Source organism: Hyla sarda, unplaced genomic scaffold, assembly GCF_029499605.1.
Source record: "Hyla sarda isolate aHylSar1 unplaced genomic scaffold, aHylSar1.hap1 scaffold_1494, whole genome shotgun sequence".
NCBI lineage: Eukaryota > Metazoa > Chordata > Amphibia > Anura > Hylidae > Hyla > Hyla sarda.
This window is the reverse complement of record NW_026608128.1, coordinates 38,898-57,119: the sequence shown is the minus strand read 5'-3', so window position 1 is coordinate 57,119 and position 18,222 is coordinate 38,898. Positions and strand designations below refer to the sequence as shown.

General features: G+C 46.0%; 8 non-coding genes across 8 annotated transcripts; all 8 read left to right on the top strand.

Moving 5' to 3' along the window:
* The first annotated feature begins 1,433 nt into the window (after window positions 1-1,433).
* LOC130308789 (U2 spliceosomal RNA) lies at window positions 1,434-1,624 on the top strand. The gene has a single exon (XR_008857722.1). It is a non-coding gene; the product is annotated as a U2 spliceosomal RNA (small nuclear RNA).
* A 2,101-nt stretch (window positions 1,625-3,725) lies between these two features.
* Window positions 3,726-3,916, top strand: LOC130308787 (U2 spliceosomal RNA). Its single transcript, XR_008857720.1, has one exon. It is a non-coding gene; the product is annotated as a U2 spliceosomal RNA (small nuclear RNA).
* A 2,091-nt stretch (window positions 3,917-6,007) lies between these two features.
* On the top strand, window positions 6,008-6,198 carry LOC130308786 (U2 spliceosomal RNA). Its single transcript, XR_008857719.1, has one exon. It is a non-coding gene; the product is annotated as a U2 spliceosomal RNA (small nuclear RNA).
* A 2,081-nt stretch (window positions 6,199-8,279) lies between these two features.
* Window positions 8,280-8,470, top strand: LOC130308785 (U2 spliceosomal RNA). Its single transcript, XR_008857718.1, has one exon. It is a non-coding gene; the product is annotated as a U2 spliceosomal RNA (small nuclear RNA).
* A 2,080-nt stretch (window positions 8,471-10,550) lies between these two features.
* Window positions 10,551-10,741, top strand: LOC130308784 (U2 spliceosomal RNA). The gene has a single exon (XR_008857717.1). It is a non-coding gene; the product is annotated as a U2 spliceosomal RNA (small nuclear RNA).
* Window positions 10,742-12,830: 2,089 nt separating this feature from the next.
* Window positions 12,831-13,021, top strand: LOC130308783 (U2 spliceosomal RNA). Its single transcript, XR_008857716.1, has one exon. It is a non-coding gene; the product is annotated as a U2 spliceosomal RNA (small nuclear RNA).
* A 2,097-nt stretch (window positions 13,022-15,118) lies between these two features.
* LOC130308782 (U2 spliceosomal RNA) lies at window positions 15,119-15,309 on the top strand. The gene has a single exon (XR_008857715.1). It is a non-coding gene; the product is annotated as a U2 spliceosomal RNA (small nuclear RNA).
* A 2,097-nt stretch (window positions 15,310-17,406) lies between these two features.
* Window positions 17,407-17,597, top strand: LOC130308781 (U2 spliceosomal RNA). The gene has a single exon (XR_008857714.1). It is a non-coding gene; the product is annotated as a U2 spliceosomal RNA (small nuclear RNA).
* The last annotated feature ends 625 nt before the right edge of the window (window positions 17,598-18,222 follow it).

The window sequence follows — 18,222 nt, the reverse complement described above, 5'->3', positions numbered from 1 at the left end:
TAGTGCACCTACCTGATGCATCAGAAGGTGCGAGGCCCTTGCTAAATTCTGTGCACAGACTTTGAGATCTATGCTTTAGACTGTATCTAAACCTGCTCCAACATGGACTGACATTCTGGCCTACTTTCAGCCGATGCGACTTGTCTGTCGCTGAACAGTCGCTTTTTATGTATTCAGCACCTATGTATAATGTTGTAAAAATGCTCTAGAAGCTAAAGTCGCAGAAATGTCACACATATTTGGCCTGCAACTTTCTGTGCGACAAATTCAGACAGGAAAAATCAGTATAAATCCTTAGAAAATTATCCCCCAGTGTCTCCATCTGCTGGCGGTATTGAATAAGCATTGCTGCACTGATGGGGTATGCATTAGACGAAAAAAAAGAAGAAAAAGAAGAATAATACGCCCAGAAAAGAGGCGAAAAGGAGAAAAACGTAAAAAAACGTGAAAAAAAAGTAAGAGGAAGAGAAGGGAAAAAAAGGTGGAAATGGGTTTAAAAGTGATTTCGGCGGAGAAATATATATATATATATATATATATATATATATATATATATATATACGCGCACACACACACATATATATAAACGTATTCTCCGTTGAGATATTGCAGCCGCTGCTGTGTCCAGGCCCAGGAGCCTTAGCACTGTGCTGTGATGTCACTCAATACCACTGACATCACTAGGTGTAAACAACATCTCTCCTTTGCTGTGTATGTGACTATGGAGCTGTTTGGTGATGTCGTCTATTATGGCCTTCATAGAAGCAACAGGAGATTGTTGCATCCATCTAGAACCCTCAGAACTACAGTGCTATGATGTCACTCACTTCCACAGGCCTTGCAGAGTGTAAACAACAACAACCCAGCTTTGTCGTGTATGTAACCATAGGGATTGTGATGTCACCTAGAACCTTCACAGCAGCGACAGCTTTATGAGGAGCATCAGCACTGCTCTGCCTGAGCAGAACCATCACCGCCATAGGTTGTCAAATAACCCGGATTTAACCCACACAGGTAAGTCCAATGGGGTGCAGGCATGTCCTCTATGCTTACAGCTTCCCGTGGGTGTTGGTTTGATACCGTTTGGGGACAGCCAAGGAGGCATCTGCAGGCAACAAAGGTAGGTGTGTGCTTGTGTGTGTGTTTCCTATGCAGATCCTAAGCCCAGTGTCACATGCAAGTAGGAGGAGTAAGAAGGGTTCCTGGCAAATCCGGGTTATGGATTGCATTTAAAAAGGCCCCGTGGGAGTGCAATGGGCCCCTGTCTTGCTGCTTAGCAATAATGGTATGGGTTTAGGTTCTGCTGTGTGTACTGGTGGTTGACTGCCCCCCAGCCCAGAGTGTGCATGGAAAATTGTCTGGCAGCCTCCCTGACAGCAAGCAGTGATAGTGCCCATGAAGGGGACCTTGTTGGGCCCGCCCCTTTCACGGTTATCGCTTCTCGGCCTTTTGGCTAAGATCAAGTGTAGTATCTGTTCTTATCAGTTTAATATCTGATACGTCCCCTATCTGGGGACCATATATTAAATGGATTTTTGAGAACGGGGGCCGATTTCGAAGCTTGCTTCCGTCGCCCTATGCATTGACCCGATATGGCAGTATCTTCGGGTACAGTGCACCACCCCCTTACAGGGTTAAAAAGAAAGATTCCTACTTTCATTGCTACCTGCTTGCTGGCTAGCCAGCTAGCCAGCCCTGTGGGCCTTGCTGCTGCTGCTGCTGCTGCTGCAGCCAAAAAACAAAAGGTGGTGCTGCTGCTGCTTCTGCTGCTTCTGCTTGTGTCTGGCCGCTGTTGGAGCGTCCAGGCACAGGACTTCTGCTGCTGCTGACTAAATGGCCTCCTTAATTGGATCATTTGAGTAGCCAGCACACCTGTGCAGGTAGGGCATGACATGATAGGCAGCTGCCTTGATAGCGGGTGGGTGCTGAATGTTCCTAATTGACAAAATAAGATTAATGCTTATGAAGAAATATAAAATCTCATCCCTTCCCCAATATCGCGCCACACCCCTACCCCTTAATTCCCTGGTTGAACTTGATGGACATATGTCTTTTTTCGACCGTACTAACTATGTAACTATGTAACATAACATGGGGGGGTCTCCTGGCTGTTCACACAGGTGTGTCATTGCTGTACATTGACCATGCATTGCTTCTGTGGTATTGCAAAGGCAAAGACAAATGCTTCCAGCCATCCATTGCACTAATGGATTGGTCATCAGCTGGCTGTCTATGTCCCGCATCAATATAGACCAAAGTACAGAGGGTTAGGCTATGCTATAGTGCACCTACCTGATGCATCAGAAGGTGCGAGGCCCTTGCTAAATTCTGTGCACAGACTTTGAGATCTATGCTTTAGACTGTATCTAAACCTGCTCCAACATGGACTGACATTCTGGCCTACTTTCAGCCGATGCGACTTGTCTGTCGCTGAACAGTCGCTTTTTATGTATTCAGCACCTATGTATAATGTTGTAAAAATGCTCTAGAAGCTAAAGTCGCAGAAATGTCACACATATTTGGCCTGCAACTTTCTGTGCGACAAATTCAGACAGGAAAAATCAGTATAAATCCTTAGAAAATTATCCCCCAGTGTCTCCATCTGCTGGCGGTATTGAATAAGCATTGCTGCACTGATGGGGTATGCATTAGACGAAAAAAAAGAAGAAAAAGAAGAATAATACGCCCAGAAAAGAGGCGAAAAGGAGAAAAACGTAAAAAAACGTGAAAAAAAAGTAAGAGGAAGAGAAGGGAAAAAAAGGTGGAAATGGGTTTAAAAGTGATTTCGGCGGAGAAATATATATATATATATATATATATATATATATATATATATATATATATATATATATACGCGCACACACACACATATATATAAACGTATTCTCCGTTGAGATATTGCAGCCGCTGCTGTGTCCAGGCCCAGGAGCCTTAGCACTGTGCTGTGATGTCACTCAATACCACTGACATCACTAGGTGTAAACAACATCTCTCCTTTGCTGTGTATGTGACTATGGAGCTGTTTGGTGATGTCGTCTATTATGGCCTTCATAGAAGCAACAGGAGATTGTTGCATCCATCTAGAACCCTCAGAACTACAGTGCTATGATGTCACTCACTTCCACAGGCCTTGCAGAGTGTAAACAACAACAACCCAGCTTTGTCGTGTATGTAACCATAGGGATTGTGATGTCACCTAGAACCTTCACAGCAGCGACAGCTTTATGAGGAGCATCAGCACTGCTCTGCCTGAGCAGAACCATCACCGCCATAGGTTGTCAAATAACCCGGATTTAACCCACACAGGTAAGTCCAATGGGGTGCAGGCATGTCCTCTATGCTTACAGCTTCCCGTGGGTGTTGGTTTGATACCGTTTGGGGACAGCCAAGGAGGCATCTGCAGGCAACAAAGGTAGGTGTGTGCTTGTGTGTGTGTTTCCTATGCAGATCCTAAGCCCAGTGTCACATGCAAGTAGGAGGAGTAAGAAGGGTTCCTGGCAAATCCGGGTTATGGATTGCATTTAAAAAGGCCCCGTGGGAGTGCAATGGGCCCCTGTCTTGCTGCTTAGCAATAATGGTATGGGTTTAGGTTCTGCTGTGTGTACTGGTGGTTGACTGCCCCCCAGCCCAGAGTGTGCATGGAAAATTGTCTGGCAGCCTCCCTGACAGCAAGCAGTGATAGTGCCCATGAAGGGGACCTTGTTGGGCCCGCCCCTTTCACGGTTATCGCTTCTCGGCCTTTTGGCTAAGATCAAGTGTAGTATCTGTTCTTATCAGTTTAATATCTGATACGTCCCCTATCTGGGGACCATATATTAAATGGATTTTTGAGAACGGGGGCCGATTTCGAAGCTTGCTTCCGTCGCCCTATGCATTGACCCGATATGGCAGTATCTTCGGGTACAGTGCACCACCCCCTTACAGGGTTAAAAAGAAAGATTCCTACTTTCATTGCTACCTGCTTGCTGGCTAGCCAGCTAGCCAGCCCTGTGGGCCTTGCTGCTGCTGCTGCTGCTGCTGCAGCCAAAAAACAAAAGGTGGTGCTGCTGCTGCTTCTGCTGCTTCTGCTTGTGTCTGGCCGCTGTTGGAGCGTCCAGGCACAGGACTTCTGCTGCTGCTGACTAAATGGCCTCCTTAATTGGATCATTTGAGTAGCCAGCACACCTGTGCAGGTAGGGCATGACATGATAGGCAGCTGCCTTGATAGCGGGTGGGTGCTGAATGTTCCTAATTGACAAAATAAGATTAATGCTTATGAAGAAATATAAAATCTCATCCCTTCCCCAATATCGCGCCACACCCCTACCCCTTAATTCCCTGGTTGAACTTGATGGACATATGTCTTTTTTCGACCGTACTAACTATGTAACTATGTAACATAACATGGGGGGGTCTCCTGGCTGTTCACACAGGTGTGTCATTGCTGTACATTGACCATGCATTGCTTCTGTGGTATTGCAAAGGCAAAGACAAATGCTTCCAGCCATCCATTGCACTAATGGATTGGTCATCAGCTGGCTGTCTATGTCCCGCATCAATATAGACCAAAGTACAGAGGGTTAGGCTATGCTATAGTGCACCTACCTGATGCATCAGAAGGTGCGAGGCCCTTGCTAAATTCTGTGCACAGACTTTGAGATCTATGCTTTAGACTGTATCTAAACCTGCTCCAACATGGACTGACATTCTGGCCTACTTTCAGCCGATGCGACTTGTCTGTCGCTGAACAGTCGCTTTTTATGTATTCAGCACCTATGTATAATGTTGTAAAAATGCTCTAGAAGCTAAAGTCGCAGAAATGTCACACATATTTGGCCTGCAACTTTCTGTGCGACAAATTCAGACAGGAAAAATCAGTATAAATCCTTAGAAAATTATCCCCCAGTGTCTCCATCTGCTGGCGGTATTGAATAAGCATTGCTGCACTGATGGGGTATGCATTAGACGAAAAAAAAGAAGAAAAAGAAGAATAATACGCCCAGAAAAGAGGCGAAAAGGAGAAAAACGTAAAAAAACGTGAAAAAAAAGTAAGAGGAAGAGAAGGGAAAAAAAGGTGGAAATGGGTTTAAAAGTGATTTCGGCGGAGAAATATATATATATATATATATATATATATATATATATATATATATATACGCGCACACACACACATATATATAAACGTATTCTCCGTTGAGATATTGCAGCCGCTGCTGTGTCCAGGCCCAGGAGCCTTAGCACTGTGCTGTGATGTCACTCAATACCACTGACATCACTAGGTGTAAACAACATCTCTCCTTTGCTGTGTATGTGACTATGGAGCTGTTTGGTGATGTCGTCTATTATGGCCTTCATAGAAGCAACAGGAGATTGTTGCATCCATCTAGAACCCTCAGAACTACAGTGCTATGATGTCACTCACTTCCACAGGCCTTGCAGAGTGTAAACAACAACAACCCAGCTTTGTCGTGTATGTAACCATAGGGATTGTGATGTCACCTAGAACCTTCACAGCAGCGACAGCTTTATGAGGAGCATCAGCACTGCTCTGCCTGAGCAGAACCATCACCGCCATAGGTTGTCAAATAACCCGGATTTAACCCACACAGGTAAGTCCAATGGGGTGCAGGCATGTCCTCTATGCTTACAGCTTCCCGTGGGTGTTGGTTTGATACCGTTTGGGGACAGCCAAGGAGGCATCTGCAGGCAACAAAGGTAGGTGTGTGCTTGTGTGTGTGTTTCCTATGCAGATCCTAAGCCCAGTGTCACATGCAAGTAGGAGGAGTAAGAAGGGTTCCTGGCAAATCCGGGTTATGGATTGCATTTAAAAAGGCCCCGTGGGAGTGCAATGGGCCCCTGTCTTGCTGCTTAGCAATAATGGTATGGGTTTAGGTTCTGCTGTGTGTACTGGTGGTTGACTGCCCCCCAGCCCAGAGTGTGCATGGAAAATTGTCTGGCAGCCTCCCTGACAGCAAGCAGTGATAGTGCCCATGAAGGGGACCTTGTTGGGCCCGCCCCTTTCACGGTTATCGCTTCTCGGCCTTTTGGCTAAGATCAAGTGTAGTATCTGTTCTTATCAGTTTAATATCTGATACGTCCCCTATCTGGGGACCATATATTAAATGGATTTTTGAGAACGGGGGCCGATTTCGAAGCTTGCTTCCGTCGCCCTATGCATTGACCCGATATGGCAGTATCTTCGGGTACAGTGCACCACCCCCTTACAGGGTTAAAAAGAAAGATTCCTACTTTCATTGCTACCTGCTTGCTGGCTAGCCAGCTAGCCAGCCCTGTGGGCCTTGCTGCTGCTGCTGCTGCTGCTGCAGCCAAAAAACAAAAGGTGGTGCTGCTGCTGCTTCTGCTGCTTCTGCTTGTGTCTGGCCGCTGTTGGAGCGTCCAGGCACAGGACTTCTGCTGCTGCTGACTAAATGGCCTCCTTAATTGGATCATTTGAGTAGCCAGCACACCTGTGCAGGTAGGGCATGACATGATAGGCAGCTGCCTTGATAGCGGGTGGGTGCTGAATGTTCCTAATTGACAAAATAAGATTAATGCTTATGAAGAAATATAAAATCTCATCCCTTCCCCAATATCGCGCCACACCCCTACCCCTTAATTCCCTGGTTGAACTTGATGGACATATGTCTTTTTTCGACCGTACTAACTATGTAACATAACATGGGGGGGTCTCCTGGCTGTTCACACAGGTGTGTCATTGCTGTACATTGACCATGCATTGCTTCTGTGGTATTGCAAAGGCAAAGACAAATGCTTCCAGCCATCCATTGCACTAATGGATTGGTCATCAGCTGGCTGTCTATGTCCCGCATCAATATAGACCAAAGTACAGAGGGTTAGGCTATGCTATAGTGCACCTACCTGATGCATCAGAAGGTGCGAGGCCCTTGCTAAATTCTGTGCACAGACTTTGAGATCTATGCTTTAGACTGTATCTAAACCTGCTCCAACATGGACTGACATTCTGGCCTACTTTCAGCCGATGCGACTTGTCTGTCGCTGAACAGTCGCTTTTTATGTATTCAGCACCTATGTATAATGTTGTAAAAATGCTCTAGAAGCTAAAGTCGCAGAAATGTCACACATATTTGGCCTGCAACTTTCTGTGCGACAAATTCAGACAGGAAAAATCAGTATAAATCCTTAGAAAATTATCCCCCAGTGTCTCCATCTGCTGGCGGTATTGAATAAGCATTGCTGCACTGATGGGGTATGCATTAGACGAAAAAAAAGAAGAAAAAGAAGAATAATACGCCCAGAAAAGAGGCGAAAAGGAGAAAAACGTAAAAAAACGTGAAAAAAAAGTAAGAGGAAGAGAAGGGAAAAAAAGGTGGAAATGGGTTTAAAAGTGATTTCGGCGGAGAAATATATATATATATATATATATATATATATATATATATATATATACGCGCACACACACACATATATATAAACGTATTCTCCGTTGAGATATTGCAGCCGCTGCTGTGTCCAGGCCCAGGAGCCTTAGCACTGTGCTGTGATGTCACTCAATACCACTGACATCACTAGGTGTAAACAACATCTCTCCTTTGCTGTGTATGTGACTATGGAGCTGTTTGGTGATGTCGTCTATTATGGCCTTCATAGAAGCAACAGGAGATTGTTGCATCCATCTAGAACCCTCAGAACTACAGTGCTATGATGTCACTCACTTCCACAGGCCTTGCAGAGTGTAAACAACAACAACCCAGCTTTGTCGTGTATGTAACCATAGGGATTGTGATGTCACCTAGAACCTTCACAGCAGCGACAGCTTTATGAGGAGCATCAGCACTGCTCTGCCTGAGCAGAACCATCACCGCCATAGGTTGTCAAATAACCCGGATTTAACCCACACAGGTAAGTCCAATGGGGTGCAGGCATGTCCTCTATGCTTACAGCTTCCCGTGGGTGTTGGTTTGATACCGTTTGGGGACAGCCAAGGAGGCATCTGCAGGCAACAAAGGTAGGTGTGTGCTTGTGTGTGTGTTTCCTATGCAGATCCTAAGCCCAGTGTCACATGCAAGTAGGAGGAGTAAGAAGGGTTCCTGGCAAATCCGGGTTATGGATTGCATTTAAAAAGGCCCCGTGGGAGTGCAATGGGCCCCTGTCTTGCTGCTTAGCAATAATGGTATGGGTTTAGGTTCTGCTGTGTGTACTGGTGGTTGACTGCCCCCCAGCCCAGAGTGTGCATGGAAAATTGTCTGGCAGCCTCCCTGACAGCAAGCAGTGATAGTGCCCATGAAGGGGACCTTGTTGGGCCCGCCCCTTTCACGGTTATCGCTTCTCGGCCTTTTGGCTAAGATCAAGTGTAGTATCTGTTCTTATCAGTTTAATATCTGATACGTCCCCTATCTGGGGACCATATATTAAATGGATTTTTGAGAACGGGGGCCGATTTCGAAGCTTGCTTCCGTCGCCCTATGCATTGACCCGATATGGCAGTATCTTCGGGTACAGTGCACCACCCCCTTACAGGGTTAAAAAGAAAGATTCCTACTTTCATTGCTACCTGCTTGCTGGCTAGCCAGCTAGCCAGCCCTGTGGGCCTTGCTGCTGCTGCTGCTGCTGCAGCCAAAAAACAAAAGGTGGTGCTGCTGCTGCTTCTGCTGCTTCTGCTTGTGTCTGGCCGCTGTTGGAGCGTCCAGGCACAGGACTTCTGCTGCTGCTGACTAAATGGCCTCCTTAATTGGATCATTTGAGTAGCCAGCACACCTGTGCAGGTAGGGCATGACATGATAGGCAGCTGCCTTGATAGCGGGTGGGTGCTGAATGTTCCTAATTGACAAAATAAGATTAATGCTTATGAAGAAATATAAAATCTCATCCCTTCCCCAATATCGCGCCACACCCCTACCCCTTAATTCCCTGGTTGAACTTGATGGACATATGTCTTTTTTCGACCGTACTAACTATGTAACTATGTAACATAACATGGGGGGGTCTCCTGGCTGTTCACACAGGTGTGTCATTGCTGTACATTGACCATGCATTGCTTCTGTGGTATTGCAAAGGCAAAGACAAATGCTTCCAGCCATCCATTGCACTAATGGATTGGTCATCAGCTGGCTGTCTATGTCCCGCATCAATATAGACCAAAGTACAGAGGGTTAGGCTATGCTATAGTGCACCTACCTGATGCATCAGAAGGTGCGAGGCCCTTGCTAAATTCTGTGCACAGACTTTGAGATCTATGCTTTAGACTGTATCTAAACCTGCTCCAACATGGACTGACATTCTGGCCTACTTTCAGCCGATGCGACTTGTCTGTCGCTGAACAGTCGCTTTTTATGTATTCAGCACCTATGTATAATGTTGTAAAAATGCTCTAGAAGCTAAAGTCGCAGAAATGTCACACATATTTGGCCTGCAACTTTCTGTGCGACAAATTCAGACAGGAAAAATCAGTATAAATCCTTAGAAAATTATCCCCCAGTGTCTCCATCTGCTGGCGGTATTGAATAAGCATTGCTGCACTGATGGGGTATGCATTAGACGAAAAAAAAGAAGAAAAAGAAGAATAATACGCCCAGAAAAGAGGCGAAAAGGAGAAAAACGTAAAAAAACGTGAAAAAAAAGTAAGAGGAAGAGAAGGGAAAAAAAGGTGGAAATGGGTTTAAAAGTGATTTCGGCGGAGAAATATATATATATATATATATATATATATATATATATATACGCGCACACACACACATATATATAAACGTATTCTCCGTTGAGATATTGCAGCCGCTGCTGTGTCCAGGCCCAGGAGCCTTAGCACTGTGCTGTGATGTCACTCAATACCACTGACATCACTAGGTGTAAACAACATCTCTCCTTTGCTGTGTATGTGACTATGGAGCTGTTTGGTGATGTCGTCTATTATGGCCTTCATAGAAGCAACAGGAGATTGTTGCATCCATCTAGAACCCTCAGAACTACAGTGCTATGATGTCACTCACTTCCACAGGCCTTGCAGAGTGTAAACAACAACAACCCAGCTTTGTCGTGTATGTAACCATAGGGATTGTGATGTCACCTAGAACCTTCACAGCAGCGACAGCTTTATGAGGAGCATCAGCACTGCTCTGCCTGAGCAGAACCATCACCGCCATAGGTTGTCAAATAACCCGGATTTAACCCACACAGGTAAGTCCAATGGGGTGCAGGCATGTCCTCTATGCTTACAGCTTCCCGTGGGTGTTGGTTTGATACCGTTTGGGGACAGCCAAGGAGGCATCTGCAGGCAACAAAGGTAGGTGTGTGCTTGTGTGTGTGTTTCCTATGCAGATCCTAAGCCCAGTGTCACATGCAAGTAGGAGGAGTAAGAAGGGTTCCTGGCAAATCCGGGTTATGGATTGCATTTAAAAAGGCCCCGTGGGAGTGCAATGGGCCCCTGTCTTGCTGCTTAGCAATAATGGTATGGGTTTAGGTTCTGCTGTGTGTACTGGTGGTTGACTGCCCCCCAGCCCAGAGTGTGCATGGAAAATTGTCTGGCAGCCTCCCTGACAGCAAGCAGTGATAGTGCCCATGAAGGGGACCTTGTTGGGCCCGCCCCTTTCACGGTTATCGCTTCTCGGCCTTTTGGCTAAGATCAAGTGTAGTATCTGTTCTTATCAGTTTAATATCTGATACGTCCCCTATCTGGGGACCATATATTAAATGGATTTTTGAGAACGGGGGCCGATTTCGAAGCTTGCTTCCGTCGCCCTATGCATTGACCCGATATGGCAGTATCTTCGGGTACAGTGCACCACCCCCTTACAGGGTTAAAAAGAAAGATTCCTACTTTCATTGCTACCTGCTTGCTGGCTAGCCAGCTAGCCAGCCCTGTGGGCCTTGCTGCTGCTGCTGCTGCTGCTGCAGCCAAAAAACAAAAGGTGGTGCTGCTGCTGCTTCTGCTGCTTCTGCTTGTGTCTGGCCGCTGTTGGAGCGTCCAGGCACAGGACTTCTGCTGCTGCTGACTAAATGGCCTCCTTAATTGGATCATTTGAGTAGCCAGCACACCTGTGCAGGTAGGGCATGACATGATAGGCAGCTGCCTTGATAGCGGGTGGGTGCTGAATGTTCCTAATTGACAAAATAAGATTAATGCTTATGAAGAAATATAAAATCTCATCCCTTCCCCAATATCGCGCCACACCCCTACCCCTTAATTCCCTGGTTGAACTTGATGGACATATGTCTTTTTTCGACCGTACTAACTATGTAACTATGTAACATAACATGGGGGGGTCTCCTGGCTGTTCACACAGGTGTGTCATTGCTGTACATTGACCATGCATTGCTTCTGTGGTATTGCAAAGGCAAAGACAAATGCTTCCAGCCATCCATTGCACTAATGGATTGGTCATCAGCTGGCTGTCTATGTCCCGCATCAATATAGACCAAAGTACAGAGGGTTAGGCTATGCTATAGTGCACCTACCTGATGCATCAGAAGGTGCGAGGCCCTTGCTAAATTCTGTGCACAGACTTTGAGATCTATGCTTTAGACTGTATCTAAACCTGCTCCAACATGGACTGACATTCTGGCCTACTTTCAGCCGATGCGACTTGTCTGTCGCTGAACAGTCGCTTTTTATGTATTCAGCACCTATGTATAATGTTGTAAAAATGCTCTAGAAGCTAAAGTCGCAGAAATGTCACACATATTTGGCCTGCAACTTTCTGTGCGACAAATTCAGACAGGAAAAATCAGTATAAATCCTTAGAAAATTATCCCCCAGTGTCTCCATCTGCTGGCGGTATTGAATAAGCATTGCTGCACTGATGGGGTATGCATTAGACGAAAAAAAAGAAGAAAAAGAAGAATAATACGCCCAGAAAAGAGGCGAAAAGGAGAAAAACGTAAAAAAACGTGAAAAAAAAGTAAGAGGAAGAGAAGGGAAAAAAAGGTGGAAATGGGTTTAAAAGTGATTTCGGCGGAGAAATATATATATATATATATATATATATATATATATATATATATATACGCGCACACACACACATATATATAAACGTATTCTCCGTTGAGATATTGCAGCCGCTGCTGTGTCCAGGCCCAGGAGCCTTAGCACTGTGCTGTGATGTCACTCAATACCACTGACATCACTAGGTGTAAACAACATCTCTCCTTTGCTGTGTATGTGACTATGGAGCTGTTTGGTGATGTCGTCTATTATGGCCTTCATAGAAGCAACAGGAGATTGTTGCATCCATCTAGAACCCTCAGAACTACAGTGCTATGATGTCACTCACTTCCACAGGCCTTGCAGAGTGTAAACAACAACAACCCAGCTTTGTCGTGTATGTAACCATAGGGATTGTGATGTCACCTAGAACCTTCACAGCAGCGACAGCTTTATGAGGAGCATCAGCACTGCTCTGCCTGAGCAGAACCATCACCGCCATAGGTTGTCAAATAACCCGGATTTAACCCACACAGGTAAGTCCAATGGGGTGCAGGCATGTCCTCTATGCTTACAGCTTCCCGTGGGTGTTGGTTTGATACCGTTTGGGGACAGCCAAGGAGGCATCTGCAGGCAACAAAGGTAGGTGTGTGCTTGTGTGTGTGTTTCCTATGCAGATCCTAAGCCCAGTGTCACATGCAAGTAGGAGGAGTAAGAAGGGTTCCTGGCAAATCCGGGTTATGGATTGCATTTAAAAAGGCCCCGTGGGAGTGCAATGGGCCCCTGTCTTGCTGCTTAGCAATAATGGTATGGGTTTAGGTTCTGCTGTGTGTACTGGTGGTTGACTGCCCCCCAGCCCAGAGTGTGCATGGAAAATTGTCTGGCAGCCTCCCTGACAGCAAGCAGTGATAGTGCCCATGAAGGGGACCTTGTTGGGCCCGCCCCTTTCACGGTTATCGCTTCTCGGCCTTTTGGCTAAGATCAAGTGTAGTATCTGTTCTTATCAGTTTAATATCTGATACGTCCCCTATCTGGGGACCATATATTAAATGGATTTTTGAGAACGGGGGCCGATTTCGAAGCTTGCTTCCGTCGCCCTATGCATTGACCCGATATGGCAGTATCTTCGGGTACAGTGCACCACCCCCTTACAGGGTTAAAAAGAAAGATTCCTACTTTCATTGCTACCTGCTTGCTGGCTAGCCAGCTAGCCAGCCCTGTGGGCCTTGCTGCTGCTGCTGCTGCTGCTGCAGCCAAAAAACAAAAGGTGGTGCTGCTGCTGCTTCTGCTGCTTCTGCTTGTGTCTGGCCGCTGTTGGAGCGTCCAGGCACAGGACTTCTGCTGCTGCTGACTAACTGGCCTCCTTAATTGGATCATTTGAGTAGCCAGCACACCTGTGCAGGTAGGGCATGACATGATAGGCAGCTGCCTTGATAGCGGGTGGGTGCTGAATGTTCCTAATTGACAAAATAAGATTAATGCTTATGAAGAAATATAAAATCTCATCCCTTCCCCAATATCGCGCCACACCCCTACCCCTTAATTCCCTGGTTGAACTTGATGGACATATGTCTTTTTTCGACCGTACTAACTATGTAACTATGTAACATAACATGGGGGGGTCTCCTGGCTGTTCACACAGGTGTGTCATTGCTGTACATTGACCATGCATTGCTTCTGTGGTATTGCAAAGGCAAAGACAAATGCTTCCAGCCATCCATTGCACTAATGGATTGGTCATCAGCTGGCTGTCTATGTCCCGCATCAATATAGACCAAAGTACAGAGGGTTAGGCTATGCTATAGTGCACCTACCTGATGCATCAGAAGGTGCGAGGCCCTTGCTAAATTCTGTGCACAGACTTTGAGATCTATGCTTTAGACTGTATCTAAACCTGCTCCAACATGGACTGACATTCTGGCCTACTTTCAGCCGATGCGACTTGTCTGTCGCTGAACAGTCGCTTTTTATGTATTCAGCACCTATGTATAATGTTGTAAAAATGCTCTAGAAGCTAAAGTCGCAGAAATGTCACACATATTTGGCCTGCAACTTTCTGTGCGACAAATTCAGACAGGAAAAATCAGTATAAATCCTTAGAAAATTATCCCCCAGTGTCTCCATCTGCTGGCGGTATTGAATAAGCATTGCTGCACTGATGGGGTATGCATTAGACGAAAAAAAAGAAGAAAAAGAAGAATAATACGCCCAGAAAAGAGGCGAAAAGGAGAAAAACGTAAAAAAACGTGAAAAAAAAGTAAGAGGAAGAGAAGGGAAAAAAAGGTGGAAATGGGTTTAAAAGTGATTTCGGCGGAGAAATATATATATATATATATATATATATATATATATATATATATATATATATATACGCGCACACACACACATATATATAAACGTATTCTCCGTTGAGATATTGCAGCCGCTGCTGTGTCCAGGCCCAGGAGCCTTAGCACTGTGCTGTGATGTCACTCAATACCACTGACATCACTAGGTGTAAACAACATCTCTCCTTTGCTGTGTATGTGACTATGGAGCTGTTTGGTGATGTCGTCTATTATGGCCTTCATAGAAGCAACAGGAGATTGTTGCATCCATCTAGAACCCTCAGAACTACAGTGCTATGATGTCACTCACTTCCACAGGCCTTGCAGAGTGTAAACAACAACAACCCAGCTTTGTCGTGTATGTAACCATAGGGATTGTGATGTCACCTAGAACCTTCACAGCAGCGACAGCTTTATGAGGAGCATCAGCACTGCTCTGCCTGAGCAGAACCATCACCGCCATAGGTTGTCAAATAACCCGGATTTAACCCACACAGGTAAGTCCAATGGGGTGCAGGCATGTCCTCTATGCTTACAGCTTCCCGTGGGTGTTGGTTTGATACCGTTTGGGGACAGCCAAGGAGGCATCTGCAGGCAACAAAGGTAGGTGTGTGCTTGTGTGTGTGTTTCCTATGCAGATCCTAAGCCCAGTGTCACATGCAAGTAGGAGGAGTAAGAAGGGTTCCTGGCAAATCCGGGTTATGGATTGCATTTAAAAAGGCCCCGTGGGAGTGCAATGGGCCCCTGTCTTGCTGCTTAGCAATAATGGTATGGGTTTAGGTTCTGCTGTGTGTACTGGTGGTTGACTGCCCCCCAGCCCAGAGTGTGCATGGAAAATTGTCTGGCAGCCTCCCTGACAGCAAGCAGTGATAGTGCCCATGAAGGGGACCTTGTTGGGCCCGCCCCTTTCACGGTTATCGCTTCTCGGCCTTTTGGCTAAGATCAAGTGTAGTATCTGTTCTTATCAGTTTAATATCTGATACGTCCCCTATCTGGGGACCATATATTAAATGGATTTTTGAGAACGGGGGCCGATTTCGAAGCTTGCTTCCGTCGCCCTATGCATTGACCCGATATGGCAGTATCTTCGGGTACAGTGCACCACCCCCTTACAGGGTTAAAAAGAAAGATTCCTACTTTCATTGCTACCTGCTTGCTGGCTAGCCAGCTAGCCAGCCCTGTGGGCCTTGCTGCTGCTGCTGCTGCTGCTGCAGCCAAAAAACAAAAGGTGGTGCTGCTGCTGCTTCTGCTGCTTCTGCTTGTGTCTGGCCGCTGTTGGAGCGTCCAGGCACAGGACTTCTGCTGCTGCTGACTAACTGGCCTCCTTAATTGGATCATTTGAGTAGCCAGCACACCTGTGCAGGTAGGGCATGACATGATAGGCAGCTGCCTTGATAGCGGGTGGGTGCTGAATGTTCCTAATTGACAAAATAAGATTAATGCTTATGAAGAAATATAAAATCTCATCCCTTCCCCAATATCGCGCCACACCCCTACCCCTTAATTCCCTGGTTGAACTTGATGGACATATGTCTTTTTTCGACCGTACTAACTATGTAACTATGTAACATAACATGGGGGGGTCTCCTGGCTGTTCACACAGGTGTGTCATTGCTGTACATTGACCATGCATTGCTTCTGTGGTATTGCAAAGGCAAAGACAAATGCTTCCAGCCATCCATTGCACTAATGGATTGGTCATCAGCTGGCTGTCTATGTCCCGCATCAATATAGACCAAAGTACAGAGGGTTAGGCTATGCTATAGTGCACCTACCTGATGCATCAGAAGGTGCGAGGCCCTTGCTAAATTCTGTGCACAGACTTTGAGATCTATGCTTTAGACTGTATCTAAACCTGCTCCAACATGGACTGACATTCTGGCCTACTTTCAGCCGATGCGACTTGTCTGTCGCTGAACAGTCGCTTTTTATGTATTCAGCACCTATGTATAATGTTGTAAAAATGCTCTAGAAGCTAAAGTCGCAGAAATGTCACACATATTTGGCCTGCAACTTTCTGTGCGACAAATTCAGACAGGAAAAATCAGTATAAATCCTTAGAAAATTATCCCCCAGTGTCTCCATCTGCTGGCGGTATTGAATAAGCATTGCTGCACTGATGGGGTATGCATTAGACGAAAAAAAAGAAGAAAAAGAAGAATAATACGCCCAGAAAAGAGTCGAAAAGGAGAAAAACGTAAAAAAACGTGAAAAAAAAGTAAGAGGAAGAGAAGGGAAAAAAAGGTGGAAATGGGTTTAAAAGTGATTTCGGCGGAGAAATATATATATATATATATATATATATATATATATATATATATATATATATATACGCGCACACACACACATATATATAAACGTATTCTCCGTTGAGATATTGCAGCCGCTGCTGTGTCCAGGCCCAGGAGCCTTAGCACTGTGCTGTGATGTCACTCAATACCACTGACATCACTAGGTGTAAACAACATCTCTCCTTTGCTGTGTATGTGACTATGGAGCTGTTTGGTGATGTCGTCTATTATGGCCTTCATAGAAGCAACAGGAGATTGTTGCATCCATCTAGAACCCTCAGAACTACAGTGCTATGATGTCACTCACTTCCACAGGCCTTGCAGAGTGTAAACAACAACAACCCAGCTTTGTCGTGTATGTAACCATAGGGATTGTGATGTCACCTAGAACCTTCACAGCAGCGACAGCTTTATGAGGAGCATCAGCACTGCTCTGCCTGAGCAGAACCATCACCGCCATAGGTTGTCAAATAACCCGGATTTAACCCACACAGGTAAGTCCAATGGGGTGCAGGCATGTCCTCTATGCTTACAGCTTCCCGTGGGTGTTGGTTTGATACCGTTTGGGGACAGCCAAGGAGGCATCTGCAGGCAACAAAGGTAGGTGTGTGCTTGTGTGTGTGTTTCCTATGCAGATCCTAAGCCCAGTGTCACATGCAAGTAGGAGGAGTAAGAAGGGTTCCTGGCAAATCCGGGTTATGGATTGCATTTAAAAAGGCCCCGTGGGAGTGCAATGGGCCCCTGTCTTGCTGCTTAGCAATAATGGTATGGGTTTAGGTTCTGCTGTGTGTACTGGTGGTTGACTGCCCCCCAGCCCAGAGTGTGCATGGAAAATTGTCTGGCAGCCTCCCTGACAGCAAGCAGTGATAGTGCCCATGAAGGGGACCTTGTTGGGCCCGCCCCTTTCACGGTTATCGCTTCTCGGCCTTTTGGCTAAGATCAAGTGTAGTATCTGTTCTTATCAGTTTAATATCTGATACGTCCCCTATCTGGGGACCATATATTAAATGGATTTTTGAGAACGGGGGCCGATTTCGAAGCTTGCTTCCGTCGCCCTATGCATTGACCCGATATGGCAGTATCTTCGGGTACAGTGCACCACCCCCTTACAGGGTTAAAAAGAAAGATTCCTACTTTCATTGCTACCTGCTTGCTGGCTAGCCAGCTAGCCAGCCCTGTGGGCCTTGCTGCTGCTGCTGCTGCTGCTGCAGCCAAAAAACAAAAGGTGGTGCTGCTGCTGCTTCTGCTGCTTCTGCTTGTGTCTGGCCGCTGTTGGAGCGTCCAGGCACAGGACTTCTGCTGCTGCTGACTAAATGGCCTCCTTAATTGGATCATTTGAGTAGCCAGCACACCTGTGCAGGTAGGGCATGACATGATAGGCAGCTGCCTTGATAGCGGGTGGGTGCTGAATGTTCCTAATTGACAAAATAAGATTAATGCTTATGAAGAAATATAAAATCTCATCCCTTCCCCAATATCGCGCCACACCCCTACCCCTTAATTCCCTGGTTGAACTTGATGGACATATGTCTTTTTTCGACCGTACTAACTATGTAACTATGTAACATAACATGGGGGGGTCTCCTGGCTGTTCACACAGGTGTGTCATTGCTGTACATTGACCATGCATTGCTTCTGTGGTATTGCAAAGGCAAAGACAAATGCTTCCAGCCATCCATTGCACTAATGGATTGGTCATCAGCTGGCTGTCTATGTCCCGCATCAATAT